General features: G+C 33.0%; 1 long non-coding RNA gene across 1 annotated transcript; it reads right to left on the minus strand.

Annotated features, from left to right (window-relative positions):
• Positions 1-4,320: 4,320 nt before the first annotated feature.
• Positions 4,321-20,884, minus strand: LOC140047086 (uncharacterized). Its single transcript, XR_011844905.1, has 3 exons — positions 20,802-20,884; positions 10,229-10,464; positions 4,321-6,302 (listed from the first exon to the last, which is right to left on the minus strand). It is a non-coding gene; the product is annotated as an uncharacterized lncRNA (long non-coding RNA).
• Between the last annotated feature and the right edge of the window lie 1,533 nt (positions 20,885-22,417).

A 22,417-nucleotide genomic window follows, 5' to 3' on the forward strand; every position in this document is an offset into this window, starting at 1 on the left:
GCCATTTTACTCCTAACTGTTTAAATCATTGGTTTGTTCAAGAGTAAGTCGCCTGTTAAATCACTCATGTAGGCATATAGGCTAAATTCCAAAGAAAATATTTTGCAAGTCTCTCTATAAATTGTTCTCCCAACGCACTATTCTTATGTCTAGCTAATACACTGACAAGCAGAAATATATTTGTATAAACAAGATATATTTCTTACAAAAAACGCCGCTCGACTTTATGACGTAACATTGTTGTTAACTATAGTATACTGTACATACTGGGGTAGAGGCGTTACTCCATAATGCCTCTACATACCCCGACATTCCTGTAAAAAAAAAATCCAATTTCCCAGTCGCCTACAAACGGTACTCACTAATCAAACAATTATTCATCTATACACACCATTCGCCCAAAATGTTTATCATAGAGAAAGGATTGTTTTTACAATGATAAATTGACGTCCAAAAGGAAAACTGTGTTATTGAACAAGTCTTACTACTGTCTGCATACATCTCATAGACTCTCTTCTCCCAGACGTGCTTTGGGGTTTGGCCATTTAAGAGTTTTTCAGCCCTAAAGTAAGTACAGGTACAGCTTATAATAAGCTTCAGCGCGTGATACAGTTTCCAAATACTGTCGTCCTCTTGAAAATAACTGTCTTAAGGCGCAGGGAAAAATAATAATGTATTTATTTAAAATGTATTTAGAGAGGCCAGCCTTCCAACCTGCACGGCAGAAAATTATAAATATATCTATACATTTCACAAATTAAGATAAAATATGTTTGTTAAAGTTATTCAACTCAAACAAATTAATATTGGTCATTTTTTTAAACAACAATACAATTCACTTTGAAGCACATAGCTTTTTTTGCAGACAGAATTAAACTATCTGATTATAATGATAAACCTCGGTCAATATTATAATTCCCTATAGGCCTACATTATAAATAGAACATTCCATATAGATCCTTGAATTTGAACTGCACCGGTAATGTGACTAAGCTTAAACAAACGAAATTTTACCAAATTGAAATAGCCTAATAATACTGTATAATTAATTTTTAAAAGTTTTTCTTTAAAATAAAAATGTGTACTCTGGATATGTGTAGTATATGAGTTTTATCTTGATTGTGAAGGTGGCGCATATATATAAACACAAACATCATTATATAGTAATATTGTATTTTTTATTGAAGATTCAGAGCCACCACCGCTAAATGTCACTTGAATGATAATCAGCAACAGTCAAAGAGAGGTAGTGAATATAAGTCCTCAAACTTGGTTCCCATCTAAGACATAACGCAATGACGTAAGCGCAACGCAAGCGAGTTGACAAATGACAGGGAACCGAACATTATTATGAATACCTTCGGCTTAGACTTCTTTTTAATGTTAGTTCCAACAGTCGGCATTTCAATGTTTGTGTTTCGGAATCAAATATTACGTATGTTTCTTAAATGTTGTTTTCTACATGTTTCATTTATTTTTGTAAATGTTTTGAACGTTGTATATTTCTTTGGAAGAAAGGGTTTATCATTGACGTAATCTTTCCCAGTATACAAGAAGTTACTAACAAATGCATATGTAATGTGAATCTTTTAATATAGTTGTATCTTTAATGGAAGAAAGTCCACTTACGACTGTATTAATATTTGTGTGTCAATAGGCCTGTGGCTAAATATAAATAAAAGCAGTAGACTGATTATTGAATAACGATACAAAACAAGCCTGGAGCATGGAGAAGTATCATTTATTCGTATACCTCGTATAAGTAAAATTAAATTCATATACGTTCTTTAACCTTTGTAGTGGATTATTGGATTAGATTAAATTATCAGATCGCGTCCGATAACGTCCAATAAACTGTATTCGATTGTACCCTTGAGTCACCTGTTAAGTCAACAAACAGACACTATGCAATGGGCGAAACAATACTATACGCGAAAAGCAGTGTTCCGTGTAATATGGAATACCCAGCTCCGAGGTAGCTGCAGGTCATAGTACGTAAAAAAAATTGATGTTGTGATAACTCCCGTAAACCATCCAAATTTCGACATTAAGGCTTTAGCACAACATTAGGGAGAGATGTATACACCAGCTCGTCCATTTTAGATTTATATATAAATCTAAAATGGACGAGCTGGTGTATACTTACGTAAAATAGATTATACTAACATACAAATATATGACAAAGTAACTACTTAAAAGTATGAGAAGGTGAATATCATGCGTTTCTGCTCAAATAAAATGCTGGCCATAATTCCTTTTATTTGAATGATGTATTGTCTGTTGATTGTAAGATTCAATTATTATTACTATTCTAAATTTTTATGTGCGTTATTTAAATATTTTATTATTCTTTCTATTGAATGTATTATCTATAGATTTAAGTCAATCGCAAAATGACAGTCTGTGTTTGCCATTTTTATTATCAGTTTATAGGCATTGAGTCTCCACTAGCAACTTGCAAACTGAACAACGTCGAGTTTGGAAAAACAAGTTTTGTAAAGTTTGCTGAGACCAGTTTACGAACTTCGGCAAACTGTTGTAGAAGCTAGGTCAGCCAGTCTCCACTAGCAACTTGCAAACTGAACAACGTCGAGTTTGGAAAAACAAGTTTTGTAAAGTTTGCTGAGACCAGTTTACGAACTTCGGCAAACTGTTGTAGAAGCTAGGTCAGCCTGTCTACACTAGCAAACTTTGAAAGACAAGTTTAGTAAAGTTTGCGAACTGCAAGAAACTAGTTTGCAGAAGTTAGGCTTTGAAAAATATAGGTAAATTTCAATTTTGGAAAGAAAAGTTTTCTAAAGTTTGCTAGTGTACTAGATGCAGTTATTCTTTAGATTGAATAGCATGAATAGAAATACTGTGATTGGATTGGCCTAGTATACAAACCTCACCAAAGGTTTGTCAAGAAGATGCTGGCCTAACTTGTTTTCTGCAGTTTGACGAAGAACTTTTATAAACAAAATTAGCGAACCCTTTAACAAAGGTTTTGTAAAATGTGCTAGACTTTAAGTGAACCACCATTAGAATTATCCTAAGTAATAAGTTTTTTAAGATAGTATTAATAATGTATAGGCGTACCGAAAGCCTTCTGATATTTTTCAATATGTGTTTCATAATCTCTTAATCTTATAAAGTGAAATATATTTAACTGATTTAATCGTATAACCTTCTGAAGATGTATCCGGGTTGGTTCATTTCCATCGTTGTTGATATCTAGTATTTATTTTATATTTATTTATATCATTATCATGTACAAAAAAAGTACAATTAAAGCATTTAACATAACATCGTCTGGATATAATAGTCTCCTCGCAATCAGACAACACTGGATTCTTAAAGTTGAGGTTTAGAAGTTTACTTGTACACAATCTTGCAAAATATTTTTAAATGTTAGCCACACTTTATCAGTTTGGCTAAATGGTTATGCTTTACCGACCCCAAACCAAGGGTTCGAACCTCGTCGATGTTGTCGATTATTTCGGGGGTTAAGCCTGCTTAACTGGTGTTGGACTTCGTGTGTGTTGATGGACCGCCTGTTACCGTCACGCTTGACGTGAAAATCCTCCAGCTTATTGGTCTCACTTGCTGTAGAGTAGACAATCATGCACCAACAAAACCAATGTAGCCTAGAAACAGTACACACGTGGAATAAATTTAACATAACTTAAATATATATTATATTGGGAATGCAACTGTTTGGAGCAACTGTTATTTCGGACTTAAAATTATTATAATTGAACAGTAATTTGAAGAGCTTGACATTTACCAGGCGCCGGAGTTGTTTTAGGATAAGTTGCTGTGGCGTCCTAAATGTGACATACTTAAAACTTCGTTCCAACTTCTTTTCGTAGTCTCATGACGTAACTTGTAATTTGACCAATCACGACGCGATGAATCATCCAAACTGTCGGTTGTGATTGGTCAAATCATCATCATCATCATCATTATCATCATCATCATCTTTCTGCTTGTCGCCATTATAACATTTCAAATCTCCATTCATTATTACAGGATAAAAACGAGCACAAATTATTATCAAAATCATATATATTTTATTTGACATTGTTATGTTTTAAGGGTATTATAATGTTTTCTTTATACATAATGTCGACCAAATATCTTCGCTGTTCACTATAACTAATTTATATTTATTTTAATAATGTAAAACAGTTAAAACAAAAATACTAGTTATATAAGATTTACATTAGCGGGAACACTACGCTATACATCAGTTACCAAGTACATGTAAACAAAAATATATCACTTTTGGACAAAAATATACGCAAGTTCAATAACGCGTTTCTATTTCTCATAAAAACGCGTTTAATTTGTTCAGTGACGCTGTACAAAGTTAAGCACGCATACACCCGCTGTCGTTCTGTCCAGTACAAATCTACCGTTCAAACAATATTTCATATAGATATATATGACTCTTTGTCGTTAAAATGTATTAATATACTATGTTTTAATTATGATACAATTGAATAGCCCTATAAAATGAGCTTGTTTGTTTGATTGAGATAACATACACTTAAACGTTATTATATAATAACATTCTTAATCATTTTTTAATTTAGTAATTGGTGAAGGTCTTATTTTACCTACTTTTATGTTACACATTACTTATATGAAGTATTTGGGTCGTATTGTTATAACCATGGAGGAAAAAATAAATTTTAAAAATAAATTAGTTTTTCCTCCATGTTATAACATTATAACACAACATAAGTATAGGCCTTATTCAATATGCTGGCACTGAATACCGTATCGTCTGTATTTAGTTAAAAGAACCCGTTATTTTCACCAGCAAGATAAAAAAATAAATTAAGAAAAACGTGCGTAAAAATACAGATAATAATGATTAATATTAATAATAATTCTTAATAAATACATAGAAAGAAATTTAGAGTAATTATTAAGACAACTTCTTTTTACTGGAATGTACATCTTCAATTCCATAATACAGTAAAACCCTCCTTTTTGGGACACATCCTATAAAGCTTGGTTTCTACGCAACACAAGAACGTACGCTTAACGTAACGCAGTAATTTGACCAATCACAAATTATACATCGCTTGTGATTGGTAAAATTACTTGCGTAGTTGTAATGAAGCCTTATAAGGGACAAACATTAGTGTTACTATAACCAACAGAGGACACCTGTTAATGGTTCCTGAAAATGTCCCCGAACTATGGGTTATACTGTATATCAAAGCTGCTTTTATTGGATAAATTACGAGACTACAAATAACCACAAAGCCAATGCATGCGAACATTATATGCGCATAAGCTATCGTCACTAACGAATTATAGTACCGATTTAGAAAAATAACGTTAAATCAACGTTAAACGTTTAACATGTATTGTTTATGTTTATTATATAAACAAGAACTACATTTTTAAAGAAATACCTAATTCTTAACTTGAACTGGTATACAACCGTTTTTAGGTAGCGAGTGAGGCAACATAAAATGCTGAGCTAATGTTTATTTATCATAAACAAAACTGTATACAATTTAGTATTCATACAATCTTTCACGAACCTTTTCACTAATGTATACAGTTTAGAAAAAATTCTTGGAAAATTCGGAATTTAAACTTTTATAGAATTATGTAAAATGTGTTATTTAATATTGTTAATGTTTATCATATAAACTAACTAAGCAAAATACTGTATGTTTTGTTAACTTTTTTCGTGTATTTTCGGAATATTAAACAAAATTAACATCGAACATACTCACGTAGTCGTATCGTCAAACTGACGCGATATCTATCCATTTTACCTAAACATTAATATCATGCGTGACAACTTAATTATGACATCAACATGACTTTACCGCGGTACTGCTGCAGCTGCACATGTGTCAAAGTATGACATACCGTATATAATAATATACTGGGTAATTGTTGCTTGATAAAAATTGTCACATCGTAACTTAACTTTCACTTCAGTTTAAGGCAAGTTCAGTTATAATTCATAAAGACTATCGCCTGTTCCGAGTGATTTTATACAGATGACAGGTTTTTTTTTTACTTTTTAGTATACCGTGTTAACCTTAATGTTTCCTTATTAGAATATTGATAGACTTTGTTCCTCCTCCCTTTTTTCTTTCTCTTGCTCTTTTTCTGTTCAATTTCTCTGTGAGAATATTTCGGTTTCTTGTGTACTTGTCATCTAACGCAGTAATTGCCAGTTGCTTAGCTTCCTCACTTCCATCACTGTTTAATATATGCGCCTTTTTCATGTCATACTTTGACGCCATCTCAATCATATGATTCTCTATCTCTTCTATTGTGTTGAACTAAAACACGAAAGAAAGAAACCAGAAAAAATAAATAAAATATGCGTTTAGAAACTGAGAACGAGAGCAATAGAGGGCGTGTTATTTATTACGTTGGCTAAACTAGATGGTACGCTCGCGTACCATCTCAGCAGATGGTTCTCGAATACACAGTAATTTCAGCGTAACAAAACTGGCGATTTCAAATGTACGTACCGCAGGACTATAATACATTGTCGTTTACAGAAACGAATAAATAGACACGATGATTTATGCAGTCAACTAAAATTAGCACCCTGGGAATTACTTCCGAAGGAGAAACTTATCACAAAATGAGTCCAAATTTTTGATTTGGACTGATTTAAAGAATCCCAATTTGTGTTTTGTATGGGTTTTTTTTTATATTAGGGTTGAGGGATGGGAAAGCGGATAGGTACAAAGAGGAACAATTTTTCAATATATTCTTTATCCACTCAGTAACGAAATATTTTTTTCGTGTTTTATAGGCCTATAAATAATATACCTCTAAATACAGTAAAACATTTGCGATTTAATACTTTGTTAAAACTGTCACTGTCATAATCGATTGAAATATTAAAGTACATGTCACGATACACCACTACGACGTTTATTTTATTGGTAATTATTAATTAGTACAAACGTTGAGAAGGAACTGTCAGTATAAAGTTTATTTGTATATAATAATGTGTTTATATATCTAACAGTAGATCTTATCCACAATCTCGGTAATAAAGTTTATCTGTATATATTTTTATACAGGTATTACATCTAACAGTACGAACATTCACAGTAAGAAATGTTCGATTCAAATGAGGACTAAAAATAGTTAATAGGTATTTACAGTATAAAATAAGTCAAATAAAATAACGCCATGGGTCTGAACAGGGCCAAGTTTATTCTCAAAGGGCCCATATATTTACCTACCGTATGTGTTAAACCAAGGGCTCATACATTTACCTACTTGTGTTAAACCAAACTCTGGCAGACTGAGAGATTGGGATGTTCCATTCATCGCAAGTCAATACATTTGTATAATCGTATATTAAATCTATCAAAATAGTATTTTTTAAAGAAAATCGGTCTGTCTTCAACATTATGATGGTGTACTCTAGCTGTTCAACCGGTTTTCAACTATTAAATTAAATTATCGTAGGAGGAGATAGGAAAATGCGAAGCCTCCTCGCATTTTTGTGGCGGGTATTTTGCAAGATGGACATCCATTAGACAGTGTATACCACGATCGGAAAACACCCCTATTTGGGGCAAATCGTTGAACCTAAATTCGTTTTAATCGTCAATAACTAATTATCTAACTTAATTTAATTAGTAAACAGGGTTACATCAGGTGGTTAAAATCAGTACCGAAAGTACGAATCAACTTTATATACCATCGAGTAAAGATTCTAGAAGTAAATTTATATATAGAAGATAACTCAAACTTTTATTGAAGCTCTTTAAACGTCACCAATATATCGATATTTTTTTCTGAAAATAAAAATGTTTTTATAACTGTATCAACGGCCAATCAGGACGATAACTTAAACATTGCGAACGCTCGTGGAAACAAAAAAAGGCCATAGGCCTATACATGGCTGCATTAGTGTGCTCAAATTAAATTTGTGTTAGTGTTTACCGACAGGCCAACCGACCGACCGACCATCCGACCAACCGATCGAAAGTAGAGCTGTAGAGTCGCGTTGCACGCGACTAAAAAGCAAGCAAGCAAACTTAAAAACTTTATATTTTGCCAAGTACAAAAATCAGCTTCGAGGATTACCGGAGTATACCGGAGTATAAATTAATAGTTGATTAGACCTTTCCTTTTCTCGTGTCCTGCCCTCAGAATATTCTCATGTCCTGCCCTTAAGAGAGGGAGGAATTGGCAATGATCCAGCAAAGTCTATCGAATGCAATTGATGTTTGAAACCAATTTAATAATGGAACAATAGACCAAAAATTATGTATGTTCTTGGTTCACCTGTACTTGATCTTCCTACAAATATTTAAGTTTCATTTGATCGATTATGTAAAGGTTTCATGAAACGGGCAATTGAAATGTTTAGTTCTTTGATTATTAAATTACTTTTTTTACTTTATATTTTGTACATTTTGTATTTGTTGTCTTGCTTTGTCCTGCATATGCTTGGTCCTCCAAGCTGCGACCGGGGATGTTTGTGACATTCTCTTGTTTTTTTTTAATTTGAAATAAAGGAAGCTTTTAATATATATTAAGTTTTCTTGAATTGTTTAATTCTAGACGCACCTTCTTTAAAGAAACGTGCCACAAGTTTATATCGATTCACCAGGTCAGGTACCGATTTAAATTAGTGTTTTTGACCGGTGATTTTGCGCTGCCTTTTAACCGGTTACCACAAATTTGTCCTGTTTCTGCTGCCAAGAAAATGGAGTTAATTTATTCACACCGATTTTAACTGGTTATTTTTTATGCAGCAGAAACAGGTTAAGATACAGTAAATGCACTTATTTGAAACAAGGGCAATGACATCACGACAAATACGTAACTAAACGGAAATGCACATTTTTTCTTTTTGAACAGCGAGTGTAGGTCAAACGAAATGCAATACAAAACATCAGTTTATTTCAATACCCCATTAATTCAGCATTTTAACTTTATGTCAAGGCTAAAGATTTATAATTTGTCACTTAATTGTTAATTCGTTCACGTATTTTTTTTATTTATGTATTCATTTATAGTTAGGAATAATACAGAAAAATAAGTGGTAATTTCTTTTTCAGATCAAAAAATGCGTAAAATAGTAAATACATTTACGAAATGCAATGTTTAAATTATCATTATTTATAAACAATCAATAGACTCATCCGACTGGTCTGTTTTTTAGATCAGCGGTTCAAACGCGGCGCCCAGTACCGTGGACACAATAACAATTATTCGGAATAATGCTAAATAAAACTAAATCAGAAATAGCTTTTATAATACGAATCTACTGCGCGCAAGCTCTGTGAGTTTTAGAGGTATGTCATCGGGACATGGATGGAGTTCTAAATTTTTTATACCTCCATGATCTGGAGGTCGTGGGTTCGAGTCTCAAAAAGCACCGAGCAGTGTTTTTTTATTGCATATTTATTTTGTATTAGTCAATTACAGTACATATTTAAAACATATTTAAAAAGCGTGGAATCCACAATTAAATTCATATATATTACATTATATTTAAACGGCTGATTTTCAGTGTCAGTGTTGTATCGCCATAGTGTGACAATGATTCCCAGTAGGCCTATTATTGGCAAATTCCAAGAATCGGCTATAAATGTTAAAAGTGAACAAGAAAAATATATAACAAATTTAAGCAGCGTAGAATCCACAATTAAATTCATATATATAATATTATATTTAACATCCGATTCTCAGTGTTGTCTCCACAGTGTGACACTATTCCTAGTTTCATAGACAAATTCCCAGAATCGGCAAGTTTAAAAGTCAGCAAGAAAAATGTATTTTTTTCTTATCTTTTGTGGTTCACCACCACCTTTATTCATTCAATGTTTCATTACATAATTTCCAAACATTTTCTACCTTTTTTCATTATTTTCTGTTTTTCCCTCATTAATATCATAATTTTAACATTACTAAACATTAGCATTAATTTAGTATTTTTGTTTTCTGAATTACTAAACATTAACACAAAGCATTTACTTCTTAACATTCTTTTTTCTTGTGTTAAATCCTCTATTTACAATAACCAGTTGTATATTAAGCAAGAAAATGTAAATAAAAACATTTAGTTTAGGCCTAAGCAGCGTTGAATACGCAATAATTTTTGTTTTTCTCTTTTTGTTTTGTGTGATTTGTAAAAGGAAATGAATGAATATTTAAAGTCACAAGAGTGTAGGTTTGACCCACCCAATAAAAAATAACGTTCCTTATATACTGTAGGCCTACATACCTTCCCAGCTGAGACGTACATAACAGTCACGCAGAACACACACGCAATCAAAAGACACCGTACCATAATCAGTTCTGTAATCGATCAGTATTTTTTACAAATCATTCACAAATAAAATATCCTTTGGGCTGTGTTAAACAAACCGAGTTGGTACGTCCGCTTCGTTTGGAGACCAGTCGTAATTGAAGTACAGGCTAACAATTGAAGACTATATCATGCCCTTGGCTGATGATGCTCTGTATTTAAATATAAAAGAATGAGTTATAAAGACTTGAAAGTAAACCACAGGTTAATTGTACTACCCGCAGTTGTTCGTTTTTATCCTATAATCTGATTACTAAACCTAAAAATGGTCATTATAATAAAAGGTATGTATCGGCGGCATTTTTCGTCATTTTCAACCAACGCAAAAAGTTAGACATTCTTGGAATTAGAATTCCATTTAATGTAAAAGCATTTATTGGTTATCCGCAACGAAGTTGCAGGATAACCTCTTGTGATTGTACGAAATCATTCTGTATGATTTTTGTGTAACGCTTTTCTCTAAAACTCGCAAACATAACATTTCGGTAACTATCTTAACATATTGACATTTACGTAACGTCGTCAAGCGAAGCTTTTCATGACGTTTACAATTGCGCAACGTGACTTACGCGCGATTTAACGATTTTGTCGTATTTAACATAGCTCGACAACCAAATAAAATTTCAACTTGAAACTTTGCAAAAGTTTAATCTATATCATGCGCTAACTTTCTGTTGAAAAAAAATTCCGTGTTTTACACAAAGTTACGCGCGCACGCGCATTTAAAATTTCAAAATGCGCAAAATTAATTTCTAATCAACTTTCTACGCGTTTCATGTCGTTTTAAGCATGTCAAAAATTCCCACGCGTGCGCACATTTTTACGTGTGCGGTGCGCACGTAGCATTGAAAACGTATTTTTTTCGCGTGATTTATGTTTTTCCAGCCTTTTCTAGTAATTTTACCAAATTTTAAACAATTTCGACTTAAAGATACGTCATACGAGCACGTCGAATTGGACAATTTACGCGCGTTTTTTATGAAAAGGTTAAAAAATTCGTTTAAAATATGCCTTTTTTTAAACAGTCGTAATTTCTAAACTAGACGGTCAAATTTTTGTGGATGACATATTCTAGAAGTAGATGAGTTGTAGATATCGGATCAGGTATTAATATGGCTAACCGGACATTGTGACGTCATCGTATGGCCACGCGAATATAAAATTTAGGATTTTTGTATCTTTCGTCATAGCTCATCACATTGAATAGAGCGCATCTCCACTTATCCGTTTTCCATTTTCACCCCGATTTTGATATTATCTAGGTCAATCAACTATCTTTCGCATGAGTTAAAAATATTTTAATTTTTTTGACGTCATCATGCCTAAAAATTTTAATCACGTGTGGCATCAATTTCATCTTTACAGTAAATTTTAATCTGTTATAGCTCGTAAAAATAAAATGTGATAATCACGATTAAAACTTTTTCTGGAAGCTATTGGATTGTAGATACGAAATTATGTAAAAATGTTGCCAATCGGATGTTGTGACGTCATCATATGGCCAGTTAAATAAAAAAGGTCGTATTTTCATCTTTTGCGTCATAATTCATTACATTTAAAAGAGCGCGCATCAATATTTCACGTATTCAAATTTCTCCTACACGCTAATACGTTGTTGCTGTGAACAGTTCCTTTTGTCCTCAACCTATCCCCTTAATGTTAATGTTGCACCACTTGCGCGGCGGATAACCAAACTCGTCAAAGTGACGAGTTACATGTCTAGTTGGTTATCCGCAACGAAGTTGCAGGATAACCTCTTGTGATTGTACGAAATCATCATCATCATCATCATCATCAACTTTTTATTAGTTATCCGCATTCAGCGGATAACTCCTTGTAACTGTCCTGTTACTTTTTTTTTTTTTTCTTTCTTTCTCCCTCATTTTTGTGGCTCGCGTATCTCAAAAACGTGTAAACAAAACATGTTATAACTTTGTCAGCATGAGGGCATTCAGGTGAAGTTGTGCACCTCCTATTTTTGAATGACGTCAGAGTTGCGCAACATGACTTACGCGCGTTTTTACGAATTTCGCATTTTTAACATAGATTGAAAACCATATAGCAATTTAAATTGAAACTTAACGAAAGTTTAATTGATATCTTGCGCTAACAGAATGTGAAAAAAAAATGGCATGTTTCACAGGAAGTTACGCGCGCACGCGCGTTTAAAATTTCAAAATGCGAAAAATCAATTTCTAATCAACTTTCTACGCGTTTCATGTCATTTTGAGCATGTAAAAAATTCCCACGTACGCGCATTTTTTTACGCATGCGGTGCGCACGTAGCGTTGAAAACCATTTTTTTCGCGTAATTTATGTTTTTCCAGCCTTTTCTAGTAATTTTACCAACTTTTGAACAATTTCGACTTAAAATTACGTCATACGGGCACGTCGAATTGGATAATTTACGTGCATTTTTGATGAAAAAGTTCAAAAAGTCGTCAAAATTTGTCAAAATTATGCCCTTTTTTAAACAGTTATAGTTCCTAAACTAAACGGTGAAAGTTATTTTTATTGCATATTCTGAAAGTTGATGAGTTGTAAATTTTGAATCATGCATTAATATGGCTAACCGGACATTGTGACGTCACCGTATGCCCACGCGAATATAAAATATAGGATTTTTGTATCTTTCATCATAGCGCATGACATTTAATAGAGCGCATCTCCAATTATCTGTTTTCCATTTTTACCCCGATTTTTATATTATCTAGCTCAATCAACTATCTTTCGTATGAGTTAAAAATATTTTAATATTTATGACGTCATCATGTCTAAAAATGTAAATAACGTGGGTCACTTATTTTCGTCCTTACAGTAAATTTCAATCTGTTATAGCTCGTCAGAATAAAACGTGATAATCATGAATAAAACGTTTTCTGGAAGCTATTGAATTGTAGATACGAATTCATGTAAACATTTTGCCAATCGGATGTTGTGACGTCATCATATGGCCAGTTGAATAAAAAAAGGCGTATTTTCATATTTTGCGTAATAGTTCATCACATTTAAAAGGGCGCGCATCTATATTTTACGTATTCAAATTTCTTCTACACGTTAATATGTGGTTGCTGAGATAATGTCCTTCCGAAATTGCTAACTTAGTGTTTCATTTTGATACCGTCGCCATGTTAAAAATAAGAATAAATGGGGGGTCTCGTAATTTCACCTATTCTACACTGTATGTAACATGTATACAGAGTATACCGTTTGCACTGTATATACTATATGACACAAAATAGACTGAATTCAGCACTAACAACGTATGATATTCTTCATTTCAGGTCATAATGCCATAATCTTTATCTGTGTGCAATATTCCAACGTATGACGTGCACGTGGCGTTTGTCGTGCGGATAACTAACTCGTCAAAGTGACGAGTTTCATGTCTAGTTCTTCTTCTTTCTTTCTGTATGATTTTTGTGTAACGCTTTTCTCTAAAACTCGCAAACATAACATTTCGGTAACTATGTTAACATTTTGACATTTATGTAACGTCGTCAAGCGAAGCTTTTCATGATGTTTACAATTGCGCAACGTGACGTACGCGCGATTTAACGATTTTCTCGTATCTAACATATGTCGAAAACCAAATAACATTTTAAAGTGAAACTTTGCAAAAGTTTAATTTATATCATGCGCTAACTTTCTGTTGAAAAAAAATTGCGTGTTTTACACAAAGTTACGCGCGCACGCGTATTTAAAATTTCAAAATGCGCAAAATTAATTTATAATCAACTTTCTACGCGTTTTATGTCGTTTTAAGCATGTCAAAAATTCCCACGCGTGCGCACATTTTTACGTGTGCGGTGCGCACGTAGCATTGAAAACGTATTTTTTTCGCGTGATTTATGTTTTTCCAGCCTTTTCTAGCAATTTTACCAAATTTTAAACAATTTCGACTTAAAGATACGTCATACGAGCACGTCGAATTGGACAATTTGCGCGCGTTTTTTATGAAAAGGTTAAAAAATTCGTTTAAAATATGCCTTTTTTTAAACAGTCGTAATTTCTAAACTAGACGGTCAACTTTTTGTGGATGACATATTCTGGAAGTAGATGAGTTGTAGATATCGGATCAGGTATTAATATGGCTAACCGGACATTGTGACGTCATCGTATGGCCACGCGAATATAAAATTTAGGATTTTTGTATCTTTCGTCATAACTCATCACATTGAATAGAGCGCATCTCCACCTATTCGTTTTCCATTTTCACCCTGATTTTGATATTGTCTAGGTCAATCAACTATCTTTCGCATGAGGTAAAAATATTTTAATTTTTTTGACGTCATCATGCCTAAAAATTTAAATCACGTGTGGCATCAATTTCATCTTTACAGTAAATTTTAATCTGTTATAGCTCGTAAGAATAAAATGTGATAATCACGATTAAAACTTTTTCTGGAAGCTATTGGATTGTAGATACGAAATTATGTAAAAATGTTGCCAATCGGATGTTGTGACGTCATCATATGGCCAGTTAAATGAAAAAGGTCGTATTTTCATCTTTTGCGTCATAATTCATTACATTTAAAAGAGCGCGCATCAATATTTCACGTATTCAAATTTCTTCTACACGCTAATACGTTGTTGCTGAGATAATTTCCTTTCGGAATTGCTACCTTCGCGTTTTATTTTAAAACCGTCAACATGTTAAAAATTGCAATAAATAGCAGGTCCCGTAATTTCACCTATTCTACACTGTATGTCACTGTATGTGATATGGATACAGAATATACTGTTTATTGGTTATCCGCAACGAAGTTGCAGGATAACGTCTTGTGATTGTACGAAATCATCATCATCATCATCATCATCAACTTTTTGGTTATCCGCAACGAAGTTGCTGGATAACCTTTTGTGATTGTACGAAATCATCATCATCATCATCATCATCATCATCAACTTTTTATTGGTTATCCGCAACGAAGTTGCAGGATAACCTCTTGTGATTGTACGAAATCATCTTTTTTTAGTTATCCGCTTAGTAGCGGATAACTCCTTGTGATTGTAGTGGATCAATATTTTTTTTTTTCTGTATTATTCTTATTTCTTTCCCATTTTTTTGTGAGTCACGTTTCTCTAAAATGTGTAAACATAACATTTTATAACTTTGACAACATGTGGGCATTTACGTGAAGTTGTGCATCTCCTATTTTGAATGACGTCAGAGTTGCGCAACGTGACTTGCGCGCGATTTTATGATTTTTAATGATTGATCATAGCTTAAAATCCAAGAGTAATTTTTTTTTTACCCTTTGTGAAAATTTAAGTCATATCAAGGGCAAACTGTTAGTGCACTAAAAATGGCATGTTTTACAAAAAGTTACGCGTGCACGCGCATTTAAAATTTCAAAATGCGCAAAATTAATTTCTAATCAACTTTCTACGCGTTTCATGTCATTTTAAGCATGTAAAAAATTCCCACGCGTGCGCACATTTTTACGTGTGCGGTGCGCACGTAGCATTAAAGACATATTTTTTTCGAGTGATTTATGTTTTTCCAGCCTTTTATAGTAATTTTACCAACTTTTAAACACTTTCGACTTAAAGTTACGTCATACGAGCACGTCGAATTGGACAATTTGCGCACGTTTTTGATGAAAAAGTACAAAAATTTGTCAAAATTATGCCTTTTTTTAAACAGTCGTAATTTCTAAACTACACGGTCAACTTTTTGTGGATGACATATTCCGGAAGTAGATGAGTTGTAGATATCGGATCATGTATTAATATGGCTAACCGGACATTTTAACGTCATCGTATGGCCACGCGAATATAAAATTGAGGATTTTTGTATCTTTCGTCATAGCTCATCACATTTAATAGAGCGCATCTCCACTTATCCATTTTCACCCCGATTTTGATATTTTCTAGGTCAATCAACTATCTTTCGCATGAGTTAAAAATATTTTAATTATTATGACGTCATCATGCCTAAAAATTTAAATTACATGTGGCATTAATTTCATCTTTACAGAAAATTTTAATCTGTTTTAGCTCGTAAGAATAAAATATGATAATCACGATTAAAACGTTTTCTGGAAGCTATTGGATTGTAGATACAAAATCATGTAAAAATTTGGCAAATCGGATGTTGTGACGTCATCATATGGCCAGTTAAATAAAAAAAGTCGTATTTTCATATTTTGCGTCATAGTTCATTACATTTAAAAGAGCACGCATTAATATTTTACGTATTTAAATTTCTTCTACACGGTAATATGTTGGTGCTGAGATAATTTCCTTCCAAAATTGCTATATCAGTGTTTCATTTTCATACCGTCACCATGTTAAAAATTGCAATAAATAGTGGGTCCCGTAATTTCACCTATTCTACACTGTATTAATATGTATACAGATTATACTGTGTATACTATATGACAGAAAATTGACAGAATTCAGCACCAACAACATATCATATTCTTCAGTTCATGTCATAATGCCATAATCTTTTTCTGTGTGCCATATACCAACGTATGACGTGCACGTGGCGTTTGTCGTGCGGATAACTAACTCGTCAAAGTGACGAGTTACATGTCTAGTTAAAAATTCCATTCTGTGGTTTGGTCGATTTTGGTAGTGGGCGAGCAATTAAATACATTGATTTTGACCGAGGATATGATTGTGCTGAGGTGGGCGGGAACAAACTTCAAAGACTTTCACTAACCGGTACTGACGTACCTATTTTAGTACCGTAGCTTAGGGAAAATTATGTGGTACATGTTAATTCAAACAAAAACGAAACAAATTGGTCCAACGGTTTTAGGAGCGAGACGTAATCAAAATTAGGCGCGTAAAGTCTCTGCGTTTCTGCGTTCAAAACTTCGATATAGATACCTTTATTAAGTTCATTATAAATATTTCCATGCAGCAACATTGCTTATTAATAAACGGATCGCTAAAGATATCAGAAGCAAAAGCTTGGAATAAGATCCCCCTGTAAAAATTCAACAAAGTTTGTCTGTAAATAGTTTTAAAATTAATTATAAAAAGCATTTCTTAAAAAAATTGTGTTTCCCACGTATTATTATTAACGTTAATTTTTATATTTTTTCTATTTAATTTGTTATCAATCAATCAATCAAAGTAACATGTATTTCTCTTCTTCTCTTTCATAGAATATAAAAATTAACAGTAAATATGATTAAAATAAGAGGGGCAACATTCCAAAAATGCGAAGCTTGTATAAGGCAGCCCATAAAAACTGAAAAAAAAAAAACAGGACAACACGGGAACCATGAAAAACAGAAATTTTGTTGATCTTTTCTTTTCTGAATTATGTTATCCTGCCTAAATATGTTTTAATAAAAAAACATGCTGTATTGTTTTCCTTTTTTCCCCCAAGTTGTATGAACTAATAACTTATTTAATACATAATGCTATCAACTTATTCAACTGTGGTTCACCCTTAACGTCACGCACCATCTGAATTTGGTAAATGGTTTGACAATTTCTATATAATGATACCCTAAGGTGACGAAGGTGTAATTGCTTGTTCTCACGTTCATTAAAGATGTATTGTCCCCCAAAAACATGAAATGAAGATTAATTAAATCAGACAATTATGTTACAAAATGTTATTTTGTAGTTTTAATTAAGTTTGGCCTAATCACTTCCATAGAAGTTTTCTCTTAAATGGTTAATTTCAACCAAAAATTCATTGGCTGACAGCCAATTTGACCATTTTTTGCTTTAAATTACATTTTTTCAGGTAAATACTTTTTTTTTCGATCAAATTTTTGGTCAAAGTAGATAACTATTATGTTAAATTAAAATGGAATATTCAACAAAAAATGTTTTATTGAATTATTTTTTCAGGGGGGACAATACATCTTTAAACGCTTTTTAAAGTTAATAACATGAATTCAAATCTCAACAGTTTTTTTCAGAACTAATATACGTGGTGTACCGCACACTTTATATCAACATGAATTACATTTTTATTGGTGGCACACCTCCGTGATTAAGCAAAGCTTTATATAGCTAAGCGTATTGATTTTTAATTCACTTATTAGGCTACCAACAATAAAAATATGATTAAATATAGGATTAACCTCATTCGGATCATGGATTATTATTTTGTATCATATTATTACCTTCCTACGGGAAATTAATAGCTCAAACCTCATAAAATGTATTAGCTGTACAGATATTCTAGCTCCTGAGCCAGAATTCGTGTTGTTTTGCAGGGCTTAAATAATGCCGGGTTAAGAGGACAGATTCAGTCCTATTTTAATGTACCGTCGTGTAGGCATATATAACGAGTTATTAAGGCCTACTTTACTTTCTCAAGTTTAATTTCAAAATTGGCCTTACCTTTGCTTATCAAATATGATCATAGATAAGAGGGGAGAGAGCGGAAAGAAAGAACGCAAGAAAGAAAGAAAGAAAGAAAGAAGGAAGGAAAAGACACAGCGCGTTGAAGTCTACCTTAATCTTATGTATAAATCAATATAAGTTACCATAAGTCAAGGTCTGTACAATATTATTTTAGGATAAAATTGTTGACACAATGCATTTCCTTCATCAAAATTAGTTGACACGGTGATACCGACAATTTTAGAAATGTAATTATTGGATCTCCCCTTTAAACCAGATTGTGACGTCACGTGGTCAGTGACGAAAAACATGTAAAAAAAAAGAATGTCACCCACAATAGATAAACTGATCCAAAAATAGCGTGTCCAAAAATTAAGTTTGACTTAAGTGGTTTCAAAAGTCATCAACGATATTCTTTAATATGATAATCTCATAATCGGATAATCATAATAGTATTGTTAGAGAAATAATTGTGGTGAAAGTTCCGAATCAGGTAAAGTAGAATAAAGTAAGGACTAACAAACTATGTATGTAACCTTCGCAGGAATTATTATCACGTTTCAGCGGTGTGCTGGGTATGTAGAAGAATAGAGAGATGATCACTGAAATTACTCAGATGAACTATTGCTCTCAAAATACACTTCAGGCAAAAATCATAATATAATGAGTCTCTGTATTGTATTCAGTAAAAATAATTCAGATAGTTCAAACCCTGATCAAATTGCAGCATAAATACATTACCTGTCTGACACAACACACGATAGACAATGAACGGTAAGATCTCAATATTAACCAATGAACGCAAAGCAAAGCTTCTCGTCTGGCATTCATTAGCCAATGAACGACAGTCAAACTTTAACATGTCGTGCCGGCCAAAGTTGCATTGAAGGATCAGCGCGCGCCGAAACGATCCCCAAATTGACCTCCCTCACCGCACATGAGGAATTTTTGATCACAATTTCTGGAAACTGAGAAGAACATTATAATTTGAACTTTTGAAAGTCCGGGTGCACATTTGCTTTGCTTCCGAGAAGGTAATTGAAGTGCGCGGACACCGGTGTAACAAAATATTTCCAAAATCAACAGACATAAAACACATGTGGAGGCCCGATTCGGAGCTGTCCATCCAAAAACTTCTTTATTTGTAATTGAAATCACGAACAGGAGGCGGAACGTTTCAGTAGTTACATCCCACTACCTTTAGTACTTAGAGTACAATGTACATGTTTTGTGACGAGGAAGCATTTATCCAGGCATGTAATGTTCACAGTTCGCTTGCCTTTAATATTCATAAATGCTGTATATAATACTCTAATAATATTTTAAATAACTTTGCATTCAATATTGATATTTTTTTCCGGTTCGTACTCGAAATTATCTGATTTCTTTTCCTATTTTTATTCGTAACATCTCGGGTATTAGAAAAAAAATCTTTCAATCATTCATACTTCGATAAAACACACTCATTGGATGCCCTCTAGTACTAGTGTAATAGCTCTTTGTTAACGGTTTCCTAATTTTGTTATATACTGTATAATGTATAGGCAACACTGAGCATTCTATTCTATGAGAGTGTTTATATGACGCCCTATACAAAGAACAGAGCGACTAACAATACTAGTAATTAATTAAAAAGACAAGTTTAATTAGCTCCTCTCAACTCGACAGGTAGCGCGACAGAAAATAAACATTATGTCATCAGCTTTCCGATTAGATCGTGGAACGAAAAGTCGGGTGGGATCATTAGAGGAGCAAAGTCGACACCTGTAATTAAATTAAAGCTGGTCAAGGTTAAATTTAATTAAATCCAAAAGGTACAAAGGAACAGCAAAATATAAAATAAATACATTTATAAATAAAAACAAAAATTGTGTACAAAATTCTTTTTTTCTTATATGAATGAATGGATGGAGATATTTTTCAATAAACCATCCGAGGGCTGATCCCGTCCAAATTGTTCTCATGCAAACTAAACAAAGATACATGATTTCTCATATAAACCTCATTTGCAATCTACTGTTAATATGTGTTTAGACTACCCCGGGTAAATGATTAAACTAACAAATAATACCGGTATATAGGCCCAGTCTTTGGCCTGTTAAATACCAAGGCTAGAATTGCGGCTTTGCTCTAGGCCTAAAAATAAACATTGTACGGTACTCACCGGTAAAGTATATATTATAATCACAGAATCTTGAAATAGTAAATTCCTGACTGAATGTTGCCGCACATTTACTGGGTTTATCTTACTGAATTGAATAAAGACACTTGTTTCACTCCGTTTTATATGGTTATATAAAACTTATATAATTGTAGAGGGCGCTATATGTTTTGATGGATTCCTGTTTTGCTACGTGAATGTTCGCCGCTTCAAAATAGTAGAACGTTCTTGGTGAATAGATAATGAAAGTGGTTAAAGATGTATTGTCCTCCAACAAATGAAAATTAATAAATCATATTTTGACCATTTTGTAGTTTTAATAAAGAATTATTCACTTCCGTAGAAAAAAGACGGAACAAACAAGGGTTTTCACTTAATTACAGTTTTTCAGGGAAATTTTTAATAATCCAATAAATCAAAATGGCATATTTAACAAACAATTTTTAAAAAAAAATTCAGGGGGACAATATATCTTTAAATTTATTTCCAAAGCCTTATTCATGTTATAGAAAAATGCTATCGGCAATGGGAAGTGTGAACAGTATCTATTAACTAAGAGTTCTTAGTCCCCTATTCTATCATTACTTGGAAGACTCAATTTTGAAATATTGTTAACGATGTTTTCAAGAATTTGCGTTCAGTATTGTTTTAATTTCCCATTTTCTTCAATAATCTGTACACTCGTCTATTGAAGTGACAAATACAAAAAAATGATTAAATACTGAAATCAAAACCAACTAAACAAAATTTATTTAAACGAATGTAATTAAAGTTGAGATCCTAATAGCTTTTTGGGAGAATCATGGAATCAATATTGTGTAATGTATACTCGTTTTTAGTGGTGCATATACCGTTAATCGGTTAAATATCAAACAGAGTATCTCGGATCACATTCGTACCATCAAAATAAATACACAGTATGCACATTAAATACTAGAAAACCCAGAGCGCAAATTTAGGGGTTATAAAGGGGTTAAGTTCGGTTGAAAGGTTGTTTAATATTCCATCATTAGAGACTGTCCAAACCTTCAACAACAATTTACACAGACAAGCGGTAACGGTAAGCAGAAAACTGCTTGTACCTAGTAGAATCTGCATCTCCTGAGTGGAAACCGCCCGTGCGCCAGAAAACCGGATAGCTTGTCCCACGTAGAATCTGTATTAATATCCTGTGAGCTGAGCGGAAACCCCCCCCCCCCCCCCCGTGCGGCGAAAAACCGTAGCTTGTCTCAAGTAGAATCTGTATCTATCCTGAGTGGACACCGCTCGTGCGCTCCGCGGTTTGTTGTGTAAATAATTATGAAGAATAACATAGATTATATTACCTTTTAATTACCGCTTGTCTTTGGCCTTTACGGATTTAGATTAAATATTGTAAATATGTAGGCATTACTTCTGACGTGCATGCATGTGTTGTCATAAGCATGCATTCTAATTGGAGGAAATTCTATAATATTGACATCTATTTTTATTATTTGAGATATGTGATATAATTGAAAATTATTTTCTGAAATAAAATTAATCAAATAAAAGTCTCATTATGGCAATTTAAATTGCAGTGACACTATTCAACGTTAAATAGAGCATGGGTGACACTATTCAACGTTAAATAGAGCATG

Source organism: Antedon mediterranea, chromosome 4, assembly GCF_964355755.1.
Source record: "Antedon mediterranea chromosome 4, ecAntMedi1.1, whole genome shotgun sequence".
NCBI lineage: Eukaryota > Metazoa > Echinodermata > Crinoidea > Comatulida > Antedonidae > Antedon > Antedon mediterranea.